Source organism: Phodopus roborovskii, unplaced genomic scaffold (assembly GCF_943737965.1).
Source record: "Phodopus roborovskii unplaced genomic scaffold, PHOROB, whole genome shotgun sequence".
In the NCBI taxonomy this organism is placed as follows: Eukaryota; Metazoa; Chordata; class Mammalia; order Rodentia; family Cricetidae; genus Phodopus; species Phodopus roborovskii.
Window position 1 is genome coordinate 14,427,442 of NW_026126563.1, and position 14,977 is coordinate 14,442,418.

Below are 14,977 nucleotides of genomic sequence, written 5' to 3' on the forward strand. Positions count from 1 at the left end.
CACCTCCTCTCCACCTTGTCCCCCGATATAACACCGTGGAACTGCTGTATTCTTTCAGTGTTCAGTGCTCCACCCTGTGTGTAGATGCTTTCAGAGGCCAGAAGAGGTCGCCACACCGCCTGAAGCTGGAATTACAGGCACCTTTGAGCCACAAGACACAGGTGCCGGCTTGCTGAGCCACTGCTCCGCCACCAGTGTCCGTTTCCCATTTTCTAGTTGCATAATGTGTCTAGCTCGAATCACCACTTCTTAAAGAATCACTGGGCAAGCGGGCCGTGCAAGGGGTGGGACCTCCGTCTGTGGGTAGGGGGATTTAGCAAAAGCAGGGTTGGAATGACCCCAGCTTAGCCTATGGGTATTTCTAGACCTTACTTTCATGACCCCAATAGGAAGGAGGCATGATGAAGTAAAAAACAAAACAAAAACTCCTGTCAACTCTAGGACAGGGCAGTCACTCGTGTTTGAAAGGTCAGCTTCTCCTATTTTTTTTTTTCCTACCCTCCTTTCCCAACTTCCACATCACCTAAAACTTACACTGGTGAGAAAATATGGGTGAGAGGAAGGGCTGTGTGGATGCGGGAACAATATGGTCAGGCTACACCGGCTGTGACAGTCACACCCTGGCTGTGACATTCACTCAACTAACAGATGTCAGCAATTATTTACAAATCAAAAAGTATGTATGGATATTTGCCTGCCACTGCACGTGTGTCTGTGCAACATGTGTGCCTAGCGTCAATGGAACTGGGGTCGCAGATGGCCATGAGTCACCGTGTTGTTGCTGGGTACCGAACCTGGGTCCTCCAAAACAGCAGCCAGTACTCCAGTCTGCTGAGACATCACCTCCAGCCTCAAGAATGGCGGTAAGTACTAGTAAAATAGTGTTCCATTTATTTAATGCCACTAATTAATCTGCCCAGTGTTTTGCATGTCAAGGCTCAATCTGTTTCCTTTACTGTGCACTCAGTGTAGACTAATTCACTGATATTTTATTATTTTTATGGTATTTTGTCCTCGTGTATTATTTTCTCTTTTTGAGACACGGTTTATTACATAACCCACGCTAGTGTGGAGCTTGTGATTCCCCAACTTTGCTCCAAAGTGTTGGGATTACACGCACAGCCACCGTGCCTGACGGACTTAAGAAAACATTTTTTTTTTCCCTCTCAGCATCTTAGCTGGAGTTGTAATCAAATTTTATTTTGTCTTGGTAACTCCATCACCTCCATTAAGAAAGCTTTCTTGGCAGTCTCTGTTTCTTCTCGGGGGTCTTAGGCAACTTAATTTGTGTATTTGTTAGATCTCTTATACCTTTTACTTTTTAAATTAAATTTTCAGGTTAGTATGTGAGGTATTGGGTTTCATTACAGCATTTTCATACGTGTGTGCTCTTACACGTGGTTCTCATTAGATCCATTTAAAACTTTGATTATTTACAAACACTAAAATATGAAGCTCTTTATAGCACATGAGTGCTCACAAATGGGCCTAATTTTATACCTATTTATACTTTACATGAGTCAAGTGCTTTGTTGTTGTTTGTTGAGACAGGTTCTCTGTGTATTCCTGGGCCTCAAACTCACAGAGATCCACCTGCCAATGCCTCCCAAGTGCTGGGATTAAAGGCATGCGCCACCACTGCTTGGCAAGCAGTCTTAATATAAATTCTAAAGTATCTGAGTAGTAAGCTATCATAACATTTATGGATTTGTAATTTTGATTTTATATGGCTTCTAAGTAGTGGTCTTATCAGAACTTTCCTCAGCTTGGCCTTGGGAAAAGCATAGCTACACACTCCTAACACATTGACAATTCACCATTAAATGGAAATTACTGCAAATTCTCTATGATACAATACTTTGAATGTCACATTCATCATCCTGTTCTTATTTGATGTGTCTCTTCCCTCTTCCATTGTCCCAGAAACAAGAGGAAGCTCAAACTCCAGTCCCTTCCTGTGTGTCTACTCTACCCAAATTTCTGGCTTCTCTCTGGCCAATTCCTGTCAGCTAGTGGCTTGCTCTGCCCTCTGACTCAAGGTTTACTTTATTGGGCAGTCTCAGGAGGGTCAGAGTGCAATCAAAGTAGACCACAGCATCTCCTGTAGCTGGCTTTTTTTTTTTCTATTTTAACATGGGTTCTGAGGATAAAACTCAGGTTAGACGCTTGTATGCAAATGCTTTTATCCACCAAGACATCTTGCCAGCCCGTGTAGTTGTTTCTTTATAGGCTTAGATGTTTCCTGGGGAACAAGAGATACCATTTTAGTTCCCAGTGAGTGGCTCTGTCGAAAGATTTGTGCGGAGACTCTACTTAATCTCTAGTTTCATATTTTGATACTGCCCGTTCCCTGTTCTCAGTAGAGGCCATGAACAATTTGCATGCACGTAAGTGAAGATTCCAGCATAAAAATTTCAGATATCTGCTGAAACACTTTCTGATGTATTTATTTAAGGTCTTATTTAAAGTTTCTAATAGTCAAGAGAAAGATCCAAAACGATGTACATTTTCCCACAGGAAGTACCTACCGGGTGTTTCATGGAACCCGGAAGGTACATAGCTTTTAAATTATTGCTGCATCCCTCTGTGCCCATGCCCAGCCCAGGATTATCCAGGTCCTGCCCCAGGGGATGCTCGGGTCGTTGATTGGCTGCCATGCTTTTCTTGGCCTCTCGTTTCCAGACTTTAATTGGTTTGGTTTTGATGGTGACTTCTGGGTTTTGTTTCCCTGGTTTCACATTTATGGTCTGGAGTTTTGTGGGCCACATCTCCGCACTGTTTCCTGGGCTGGGGAAAATGTTCGGTGTGAGATAATAGCCCAGTGAGGCTCACCCCTGGCATTGGGGTCAGAGAGTCCTTGCCTTTAAGGAGTTATATATTATCTGTCACAGAGCCATTGGGAACACCAATAGGAATGTGTGCCAGGTGGATCAATCATGTATCTAATGCGATCTTGAAGGAATGAGAGAGAGAGAGAAAGGGTAGAGCCCCCATGTGAGAGAGGGTAGAGCCCCCATGTGAGAGAGGGTAGAGCCCCCATGAGAGAGGGTAGAGCCCCCATGAGAGAGGGTAGAGCCCCCATGAGAGAGAGGGTAGAGCCCCACAACCATCCTGCCCATTGCTGCCCTTTGTGACTCTGTGTCTTTTCTGGCAGCCAATTAGAGGTGCTATTTCTTGGCAAGGATTTCAAGTTGTTTCCTGGGAATCACATAGATAAGGCTATGAAGGGAGGTGTCAAGGATACAATTTACGCAGCTCAAGTTCGTATACGGTAGCCATGAAAGCAGAGAGCAGGTGTTTAAGCTTCTTTCAACCTTGCATCTCAGCACTAAGGGGGATCCCCTCATTATACCTCCCGCAAAGGGAAGGTGATCATCAGGACTCTCAGAAAGTGCTGACTGAGAAGCGGCCTAACTGGTAATGACAGTGACCAGGGCAATAACACTGAATCAAACAAATCAAATCAAAACAAAACCCCAAACCCAGAATCTCCTCGCTGCATCCGCAATCTCCATGCTGTCCACCAGATGGCAGTAGGTACCCATGATTTTTCTCTCTCCTGCCCTCATAATCACTGAATAGGCTGTAAGAGTTGTGTGTTACAATTTAAAGGAAACAGATAACAGCCCTTACAGCTCAATATTTCCATTAAGTTGTATTCAAGAAGCCAGTAAAGGTGATATGAACTCTGTGTTTGCCCCTCGAGAAGGCCAGGGTGCCCCAGGGTGCTTTCTAAGGTATAAAGGCACTCATTCTACCTTCCAAAGAGACTCTCCAGCCATCATCGTGGCACACAAACCTGGTGCACACAGTCACACATGTCTGTTAGTCTAACCACGCCACCTGCCCACCCCCATGTCCACTCAGCATACACATATAAGCCAAATAGTTCTATGCTCAACCCACTCACTGAACTTCTCCCTGTGTGTGCGTCTCTCAGGCACATCAGCAAAGATCCAGCAATCACACACCTCACTCACCACACTTCGTCATACAGTTACATCCATCCTCCTACCCACCCCTCATATCTATCAACACACAGCGGCACATGCCTCCACATACTACACTCCCCCCGTATACATCACCCACATGTATATACCCCACAATCCACACCCTAGCCCACACAAATCCATCCTTAGACCTGCTCACTTCAACCCTCACCACATCCCCAAGTCCTGTGCATTCATTTGCCACAGACATCCATCTATTCCACAGATCCATTCCAATCCACGCCACGAGCCCAAACACTTCATAGAGCATGCTGTGTATGGCATAAACTCTTTGTGAAACAAAACCATGGCTCTCTCTTTGACCCACTGAAGAGTCAGGCTCACGCATGGTCTTCATAAGGCGCATGACTCTCTTACTTATACACATCCATCTCACACACGTACTCTAGCGGTCTCCCAACCAGTCCGCTCACGTTCTCAAATATCTATCAACATCACCTTCCACACCACACACACACCATACACATTACACATCACACACACGTACACCACACACCATATACACAATCTTACACCCCATACTACACATCACATAATACACCCCCACACCACACACATACATATCACACACATGTCACACGCATACACACTACACACCATACATCCCTCTACACCACACACATACACACACTATATATCACACACATACATACCACACACGCCATACATATCATATTCACACCATACACCACACACACACTGCTCACACTACACATCACACACATATATATATACCACACACATACATATCACACACGTCACACACACACATCACACACACACACCACACCTACATCCCCCTACACATACCACACACGCATATGCATGCCACACACAAATGCACACCACACACACAAACATACACATCATATACACACTACATACATATACATACATATCACACATCACATACATACACATACATATCACACACACACCACATACACACATACACCACACACACTAACTTCATACACACTACACCACATACATGTACACCACGCACTATGCTTACTACATGCACACCGCACACATACACCACACACACATACCACACACACATACACACCACACCATGCACATGCACCACATACACACATACCATACACACACCACATACCACACACACATACCACACCACACACATACCACACACACAATACACACACCACACCACACACACACACCATACACACATATACACACACATACCATGCCACACACATTCACACATACAATTTGCTGACACTCATCCATTATACCCACATCGCTATGCACACAAATGCTCTTCCAAAGTCCCTTGGAGTCTTAGACTCTGTTATATACTTATTAGTGTGGTTTGCTAGACTTTCTTTAAAACAATATTAGAAAGTAATGTCTTTAAAAAAAAATCACTGCACTCCAGGGTTTCCAAAACCTTTAAAAAGTCTTTCTTTTAAAAAATGCACCAGAAATTCCCACGTTTGCGTGGTCTCCTAAAGTATGTCTGCCTGTCATGGTAAAACTTGCAGAAGCCCTCAGCACTTCAGGTCGGAGCCGCTGTAGACTCCAGATCCTCAGACTTCAAGCCCCTTCTTACAAACAGAATTTTCAAGGATTTTCTCTGCTTCACAAGTGCAACCTTCTGCTTAAAGTAGGTGTTGCAGTCAGCTCTAGTCCAAGCAAAACAGCTCTTGGGAACAATTCCCAACCTCTGAGAAGCAAAACAATTCCCAAGTTCTCACTGTATCACAAGCTGAGAGTTTAGCCTCATTTTAAATCTTTATCTTATGCCACGGACTTGGGGGTATGCGGGGACCACAGGGATGGAGGTCTCTTCATGCTGCCTTTGCTCTGGGAACCTTTTGTTTCACCATAAATCATATCAAAGCATCCCAACACACATATATCACACACGACATACACACATACCACATACACATCCACCATAAATTAAAAAAAAAATATTTTGCATCCCTGTCAAACTCCTTTCCTATCAAAAAGTGTCCATATCATTTAAATGTAGACACACTATCTGAGAGCTTCCTGCCCCATGAAGCACTGATTGTAATGGAAGTAACAGGGAAAAACATACATTTTGATGAAAATTGATCTATGCTAACATTTTCAGTAATATGTCTATTGCATCATGTGGGTATTATTTATTTGTCACTAGATTAACCTATTCCTGGGACTCTTGGATGTCTTGGAAAACCAAGGAATAGCAATTACCGCAGACTTTTTAGATTTATAGATAATTTTGAGGGAGAGCCCTAGATTCTGATAGCGAAATTGCTTTCATTTTATCTCTATCAGTTTCTGTTTCCGTTATCAGGGTTCTGTGAGGTTCTGATCTGCAAACCGGGAAGAAATATTTACATTGGAGGGAAGAAAATCTGGGAACAAAGAAGAGGGTGTCCTGCATAAACGGTCCGGTCTTGGTGATGACTAACAGCACCCAGGGGTCAGCTGTAATAATTGCCACGCCTAGAGAAGTGGCTGGAACATAGAACCCACACTCGTTTCTACATTCCAATTGCTTTGAGAATAGGAAGATAGCCTGCACACGCCAGAGAGGAGCAATTAAAAAAGAAACAACCACCCATTCCTGTAGCTGAAGTTCAGAAATTTCTAGAAGGTCCCTGGCATCACTTTTCGCCACGAGTCTGAAGCTGCATAGGAAGTGAGGCAGGAAACGAAGAGCTGGAGTCCACTGGGACCCACTCTTCTCAGCACAGCCGGGTCTCCTTCCTGCACGCTGCCCTTCTTCCGTCTTCAGCATCTTCAGAGGGGCTCTGGGCAGGCAGCATCACCCAGGGACACAGGGACGCAGCCTCTCCCCCTCCCCCTCACATTTGAAGGTGGGCAACAGCAGCTTTTGAATGGGGAAGCGATTTAAAACTCAGTCCTGTTTTGATCCCTCAGGCCTGGCTTCCTCTGATTAATAAGCCCGGCTTCCCAGGCCCTGCCCGCAGCCTCCTCCGGCCCCCACCCTGCAAGTCTGTGCCTGAAGCATCCTCCTTTTCCCTTTGAGTATATCCAGCCTCCCCAGAAGGACATGCCCAGTGCTGGCTGACCTTGCCAGGAGGAATTCTAGCCGTGGCTCTGTGCTTCCTTCCCGGCTCCCTTCGGGCAGTCATTCCCGGCCACGCTCTCCTTTGACCCTGAATAAATTTCACTGGTGTCCTGACAGCTGCTTGATTTGGCTTCTTTCTTTCTTTCTTTCTTTCTTTCTTTCTTTCTTTCTTTCTTCGTCTTCTTTTTGTTTTTTAATTGAAAGTAAACCTTCAAAGCTGGCCAGCCACCCGAGATGTGCCAGTGAGGCTGCAGCTGGGCAAGGGGACCTCAAACAGAAGCCAGAGTCCCACTCTGTCCTCTCCTGCTCAGGGCAGAAGCCACCAGGCGCTGAGGGCTCGCGGGCTACTTTGCTTTCAATTTAGCTTTTGTGTGCAAAGAAGGGAATATAGATTTGGGGGAAATTTGGAGAATAGTGCTCTCTCTCTCTCTCTCTCTCTCTCTCTCTCTCTCTCTCTCTCACACACACACACACACACATCGAAAGAGAGGGAATAATGTATTGGGGTACATTGCAGAAGGAAATCATACTCAAATTGCAGTTTTGAATATCAGAAACAATAGTGTCCTGGGTGGCAGAGCCAGAGACCAGAGGCCCTAGGCTCTATCCAGGCTCGTCTCTTTAGGTGATTTATTTGAATCTAGCCTTTTAGGTTAATGTTCCTTCCCCAACACATTTTAAAATACAAATGAAAAATATGTAGAAAAATTATATGGTTAATACTTTCGTACCTATCATACAGAACCAACAATATCTAGCATTTTCCATCTTTGGCTTACCTTGACTTCTCTGTGTGTGAAAAGACACACACACACATTCTCTTGCTGAAGCATTTGAAATTGAGTTATATGTACCATGACCTTTCACCCCTGACTGAAGAGTCCAGCATGCTTTCCTCTGATTTGTTTTTGTATGTGAACACATTACAATTAATTGCACCTAAGGAAATAAATGAAGACTAGCCTGAGAGTCAGGACTAGTGACCCTCAGATAGTGAGGTACTGTCTTAAAAAAAATAAATGAATGAATAAACAAACATTCCTTAATAACATCTATTATCTAGTAAGTCTTCCAACCATACACTGCTTTTAACAACTGACTTTTATTTTTTGAATCAAGTGCCAGTCAAGGATCCTCCATTATGCTTGATCATTAGTTTGGTCTTTCTGGTCTCCCTGAGGATATGCAGACTTACCTGTGTTTTATGGAATATCAGTTTAAGATGTGTTACATTTTTTTTGTTGTTGTTTTATACTGGGGAGTACTTGTTTAGTGATGCAAAGATGGGTTGCATTCTTTTATAATGCATTTGTTTAACTCTGTAAAGCTGTGTTACCTTTCTTGTCTAAAATACCTGGTTGGTCTAATAAAGAGCTAATCAGCCAATAGGTAGGCAGGAGAGAGAGACACGTGGGGCTGGCAGGCTCTAAAGGAAAACATAGGTAAAGAGAAACAGGATAATCTAAGTTAGAAAAAGCTGAGTAGAAACAAGCCAAGCTAAGGCCAGGCATTCATAAGTTTGAATAAGTCTCCAGGTATTCCCTTGGGAGCTGGATGGTGGCACCCAAGGGGAGGGGACCCAACTATACCTGTCTACCTTGGTGGCTGTTTACATGAGCATTCACCCCAAAACTGCCACAGTTGGACATACAGAGTATTTCTCAGAGGTTTGTTGCGTACTTTCTCAGTCGCCAACCCTAGGATGAGTAAAGACAGCATGGTTGTAATCGCCCAGACCTTTAGATCAGAACTGTGAATTGGTTGAGTCACTTAGAAAATAGTTGGTGCTATGGTGTGGATGTGAACCATGCTCCACAGGTTTGTGTGCTTGAGATGGTCTCTCACCTGTATGCTGTTCTGGAAGGCTGCGGGTCCTCCTACCTTCGAGTGGGCCTTGGGAGTGTGTGACAAGCACTCCAGTGCCACCTTCCTGGCCCGGGGCAGACTTTTGGGATTAGTACAGTTCCCTTCCAGTTTCTGCTTCTCCTACCAGTATGATGTGATCAGCCACAAGTCCCTCCTGTCACAGACCCAGTCTGCCACTGCCACCATTCTGTCCTTGATGATGGGCTTTAACCCTGAACCGTGAGTGAGACCACATCCTCCCGCTGATGTGTTGTTCTGTCAGGCATTCCAGAGCCAAGCAAAGCAGTTAATACAGTTCGCTGGAGCTAATGGATTCCAACATGTCCCAGTTCCATGAGCCAGCAATTCCTCTCAGCACAGACCGTGTGAGGTGCACACTGCCGGAAGACCACGGAGGAACGCTGAGAGCAGACTTAAGCCTAGTATCACCGAACTGGACTATGGAACAAGAACCGTTTCTGCATGCCACGGTGACTCATGTCGCATCACAGTGGGGTTGTTCAACATGGGCTATTCCAGGGATTTAGACAGGGTTTCAATAGAGTGCCCCTCCCCAGGCCTAAATGCTGATCCTAGCTACTGATCCCACTCTAGGAAGTTAGAAATAGTGACAATTCTTTGTTTTGTTTTAAATAACTTTGTGCTAAAGCACCCACACAAAATATACCGTCTCAATCATTTCTAACCATAAGATTCAGAGGCATCAAGCATGCTTGCTTACGCTACTTACTTTTCTCTTTCTTTCTTTCTTTTTTTGAGACAGTCATTTAGCTCAGGTTAGCAATGAAGGGAACTCATGAAGTAGTGCAGAGTGGCCTTGACCTTCTATCTCCTGGGACTGCGAGATTACAGGTGTGTACCTCCATGCCTGATTTAGCACGTTGGTTACTTTCGATAACAGGAAAGACATTTTCTCCACAAGCACAGTGTTCTTTCTAAGCCTGAAGTGAAGCTGAGTCATCCATCTGCACATAGCACGTGATGGCTGTGATTTAAAGTAGGAAGCCACATGCTGTCTGTTTCCTGAGAGGCCATGAAGAATGACAGACCGGTTTGCCAAGGAGCTTTCTTCCTTATCAGACCTGGTCTCATTCCCTTAGAACTTCAGGTATTCATCGTTGTCATGAAGATGGGGGAGTGCTTAGAGGGAAATGAATAATTATTAAAAAGGGCCAAGAGAGCGAGCTTTCAAAGCTAGAACTCTCTGGCAAAACCATCCTGTATCTAAGTAGGCCCTCTGGAGTTAGTGCACATAGCTGCAGCTGGCCTCCACCTGCACATAATTAGCTTCCTTGAGCTCAGAGCAGAACGAACACTGAAAAAAAAAAAAAAGATGTCAAAAAACCGGAGCAATCTGTCATGATCCATGCTATACAATTAAAGCTGTGTGCTTTCCCTAAGAGTTGTGTAATGCGGGTGGCGAGGTGTTGAGAGCCCCGAACTGGGAAGTCATCTGGTGTGTCCTCATTCCCAGTTCTGATGTCCTTTTCCTGGACCGCACTGCGAGCTGTGGGGTGGAAATCACGGGAGGGAGTGATGAAACACCCTTGGGTGACCTATAGGACCTTTAATGGACATGAAATTTGTCTGTAGACAAGACTCTCCACCCTAAGCAAGCAGGAGCACTGTGTGCCCGAGAGTCCAAAAAATGAACTAGCAGAGAGCGAGTGGGTGGAGCCTATCTATGTTAGAGATGCTCAGTGGTCCGTTAGTAAGCCTTGACACATGGGTGGATGCACCCTGCTCATATCCGACCTCCCCCTGGGCTCTGAGCCCAAGCCCATCGCTCTAGCGCCTCTGCAGTTGCCAGTGTCTTATCTGATACCTCATGGTCTTCTTGCTATGAACCTACAAGGTGAAACTGTTTCTCTCAGAAGGGGGTTGCAGTGTGTGTAAAGTCAGAACTTAATAACCAACCAACGTGGTGTGACCAGGAGTCCAAGTTTCTTTCCGGGGAGGGGTGGGGTGGGGTGGGGACAGGGGCAGGGGAGGTTACACAGGGAGAGTTGGAGATGATTGATGGGCAAATGAAGAAAAGTACATTCAGAGACAACAGTAAAGGTAGAGTAATAATCATTAGAATTCACCGAGGCAGGCAGAGCAGACCAGAGGCAGCTGAGTTTGATTGGTGATTCTACTGTTCAGTTCCTTGGAATTTATTCCACTCTTTTTATTATTATTATTGTTTTTGAGACAGGGTCTCCTCTGTCTACACTGACTTCAATGGCTCTGCAGCTGAGGGTGACCGTGAACTGCTGATCCTCCTGCCTTTGTGTCCCTTTTGCTAGACATGTGCCCCACCCCTGGTTTACACTGTGCTGAGAGCGAACCCCTGGGTGCGGCCACCCCCCCCACTAACCGGCCGCCACCCAGCAGCTCAGGCCACGGGCCAACCACAACACAGGAAACAGCGACTCCAGGTCAGAAAAAAGAAAAGGCGCGAACACTAAAGCTCACACAAAGTCACGGTTCAGGTGCTGTGATGGGGGGGGAGCCTTTGGAAACTGAAGGGACGGGAAGCCAGACAGTGGGGAAGGGATTCAGCGGTCTGGCGCGATTTTGGAGGTGGGAGGTCTGTCCGGGGGAAAAAAAAGAGGCGGCAGACCTTAGGAGGAAAAAATAGCAGGGGGGGGGGGGGGGGGGGCTACTCTTCCTCTAGGCCAACTGTGGCAGGGGCTCCAGAAGGGCAGTGAGGGGCCCAGCAGTGAAAGAGTTAGACAGATCCCCAGGTGGGCAGACACATAGGAAAAGTGGCCATGGCGAGGAAGCTGGCAAACTTCCAAGATACAAAAGCCTGACAACTTGGAACAAAGACCTGTGGGTTTTTTCTACCCCCCAGGAGGCCCCCTACTGATGGACTGGCCCAATGACTTCAAGGCTGGTGCAGCACATATAGTCCAAACTGGCCTTGAGTTTGAAATCTTCCTGCCTCAGCCTCCCGAGCGCTGGGATCACAGCTGTGCACCCCCAGTCCGCCTCCTATCTTGCTTCCTTTCCAGCCTTGCCTCAGCCAGTACCTCGTTAGCTGCTAAGTGAGACAGTGCCCTGCAGGGAACTCCTATACCTACACACGTTCAGTGTGTGATTTCCTTTGGCTGAGCGAAAACCATTTTAGGGAAAGGAGTTAAGTGAGCCCAGGAGGACTCCTGCCTTCTGTCTTGCCTCCTTGAACTGTGACCTTAAATTGGGCTTGCTCCTGTGATGTCTGTCTTGAATTGAGCACGCTCAGGGAACGTGGCCGTCCCTAGAGTATCTTTCCATAGGAGCTTGTGTATACGTCTGAACAAAATCCCTATGCTCCCTCTGTAGGAAGACATCACTGCTTTGTGAACAGCTCCTTCTTGGATTTCTATCTGCATTTCTTTTTCTTAGTTACGCTTGTCTTGGCTTACCCAGCTCACTGTGATGCAGCCCCATCCCATTCAGTTATAAACAGACCACATCAATCTTTGGGTGGACAGCAGCTTGTTAAGAGTAGGTTTTTCTGCTGGCCTGGTCCCACAGCTGTGCCAGCCCCAAATAACACACAGAGACGCTGTATTAGATACAAAGCTGTTGGCCTATTTCTAATGTTTCTTATTGGCTAGCTCTGTCTCAAATATTAACCCATTTCTATTAATCTAAGTATTTCCACATAGTCTCATTTTCCCGGACCTCTGTTCTCTCGAGTCTCTACATGTAGACTCCTCCCTACTCCTTCCCCTCTCCTCCTAGTCTCTGAGTCCCACCTATCTTGCTTTCCTATTGGCCAACATGGCTTTATTCATTAACCAATAAGAGAAACATATTTACAGAATGACATCTCCTATCGGCAGCTCAGTGAAGAGATAAACAGATGCTGAATCCCGTGGCCAAATTGTGTTGGGATTCAGAGAAAGAGATTGTGATCATAAGTGGGAGAAGGAAAAGAGACCCAGGAGCTTTGTTCATGAGTTGCTTAGGGAAGCTAAGTGGATGCAGGAGGGACAGAGGGAATGTAGGGTCGTCCTAAGGCCTGTGGGTAGGAAGGGTAGGACCTGTTTGGGAGAGATGAGGCTTAACCTTAGACATGGGGAGGGCCACTGTGGAGGTGGCCCTGAAGATACAGTTTGGTCAGAATGTGAAAACTCTCAATAATGCCCTAAGGGGTTCAAACTCCACTGTGTAAAAGGAATCTTTGTTTTCTCTGGATGCTCTTCTTCATTTTCAAATTCTCTACAAGTTGCATTTCTGTGTATAAGTATCGTATTATCAACATGTATGTTGTATCAATTACTTTTCTCATTGTGACCAAATGTCCACCCGAAGCAGCCTCAGAAAGGATGGGTTTATTTTGATTGACAGTTTGAGGGTTCTGTTCAATATGGAGTGAAGGTTGGCAGCATCATGTCCACAGTCAGAAAGGAGAGAGAGATGAACGCTAGTGCTTGGCTCACTTTCTTCTTGCTATTCAGTCCAGGACCCATGATGCCCCTCACGTGGAGGATGGTTTGTCCTGTTCAACTAACTCAGTCTAGAAACTCACTCACAGATACTCTCAGAGATTTGTCCTCTGGGTGATTCTAGATCCTGTCAAGCTGACAGATAGCAGGCCCCCTGCCCTGTGCATGAGTGTGGGTGTGTGCGTGCGTACATGCATGGGTACATGTACGTGTGTATGTGCATGTGTGTGTGTATGTGTGTGTGAGTATGTGTGTGTGAGTGTGTGTGTGTGTATGTGTGTGTGTTTGTGTGTGTGTAGGCCAGAGATGAGTCTTGGGTACCATTTCTCAGGTGTCATCCACTTTTTCTTTTGAGATAGGGTTTCTTACTGGGACCTGGAACTCACCCTTAGGTGATGCTGGCTAGCCAGTGAGCTGCAGGAATCTGCCTCTCTCTGTCTCCCCAGTGCTGGCATTAGAAGCATGTGATGCCACCACACCTGGCCTTTTCCGAGGCTTCTGAGTCAGCCTTATTGGCCTGCATGTCAGATGGATACACAATCCTACTCTAGGTACTGTGGAAACTGAGTTGGCCAGTGACCCTGCTGTAGGTACCATGGAAACTGAGATGATCCTTTATCCTGCTGTAGGTACCATGGAAACTGAGATGATCCTCTATCCTACTGTAGGTACCATGGAAACTGAGATGATCCTCTATCCTACTGTAGGTACCATGGAAACTGAGATGATCCTCTATCCTGCTGTAGGTACCATGGAAACTGAGATGATCCTCTATCCTACTGTAGGTACCATGGAAACTGAGATGATCCTCTATCCTGCTGTAGGTACCATGGAAACTGAGATGATCCTCTATCCTGCTGTAGGTACCATGGAAACTGAGGTGACCCCTCTATCTTACTGCATACTCTGGAAACTGAGGTGACCAACAATCCTACTGTAGGTACTATGGAAACTGTACAAACAGAAACTCTAATACTTGTATCCAAACGTTCATTTCAGTGTAATTCACAATGACCTTAAGATGTCAAAACCCAAATGTTCACTAACAGATACTCAGAATGAAAATTAATATAAAGAAATATTTATGAGCTATAAAATGGGATGGGGTCTGGCACACTTTATAACAATGGATGAATCTTGAAAACACCATAGTGGATAAAGTAAGTCAGACCCCACAGAACAAATGTTACAGGATTTTAGTTACATGACACCCTGGACAGGGCAAAACCACAAAGCCATTATCTGTCTCTGAGAAACTTCTCTGGGCCTGGGGGAGGGGTTGGTGTATCTAAGGTGTGTTTATTCTTAGTGGTTATGAAATTCCTATTTGGGTGATGAAATAGTTTTGGAAATGATGGTTTGATAATTCTATCCAGTGCTGTGAATATAATGAGAGTCACTAATTAGAAACTTAAAGTGATTAACATGGGATGGTCTAGATGACTGGTCCCAGTGCTCAAGGATAAGGCCGAAGGATAAAGCAAGTTCAGTGCTGAGTTGGAATTATATCGTGACACTCTGCTTCACACAAACAGACAAAATGGTCATCTTTTATATTTTATATATTTCATCACAACTTTATTAATGTTCCCAAACTCACTGAATTGTGTACTTTAAGTGGGCAA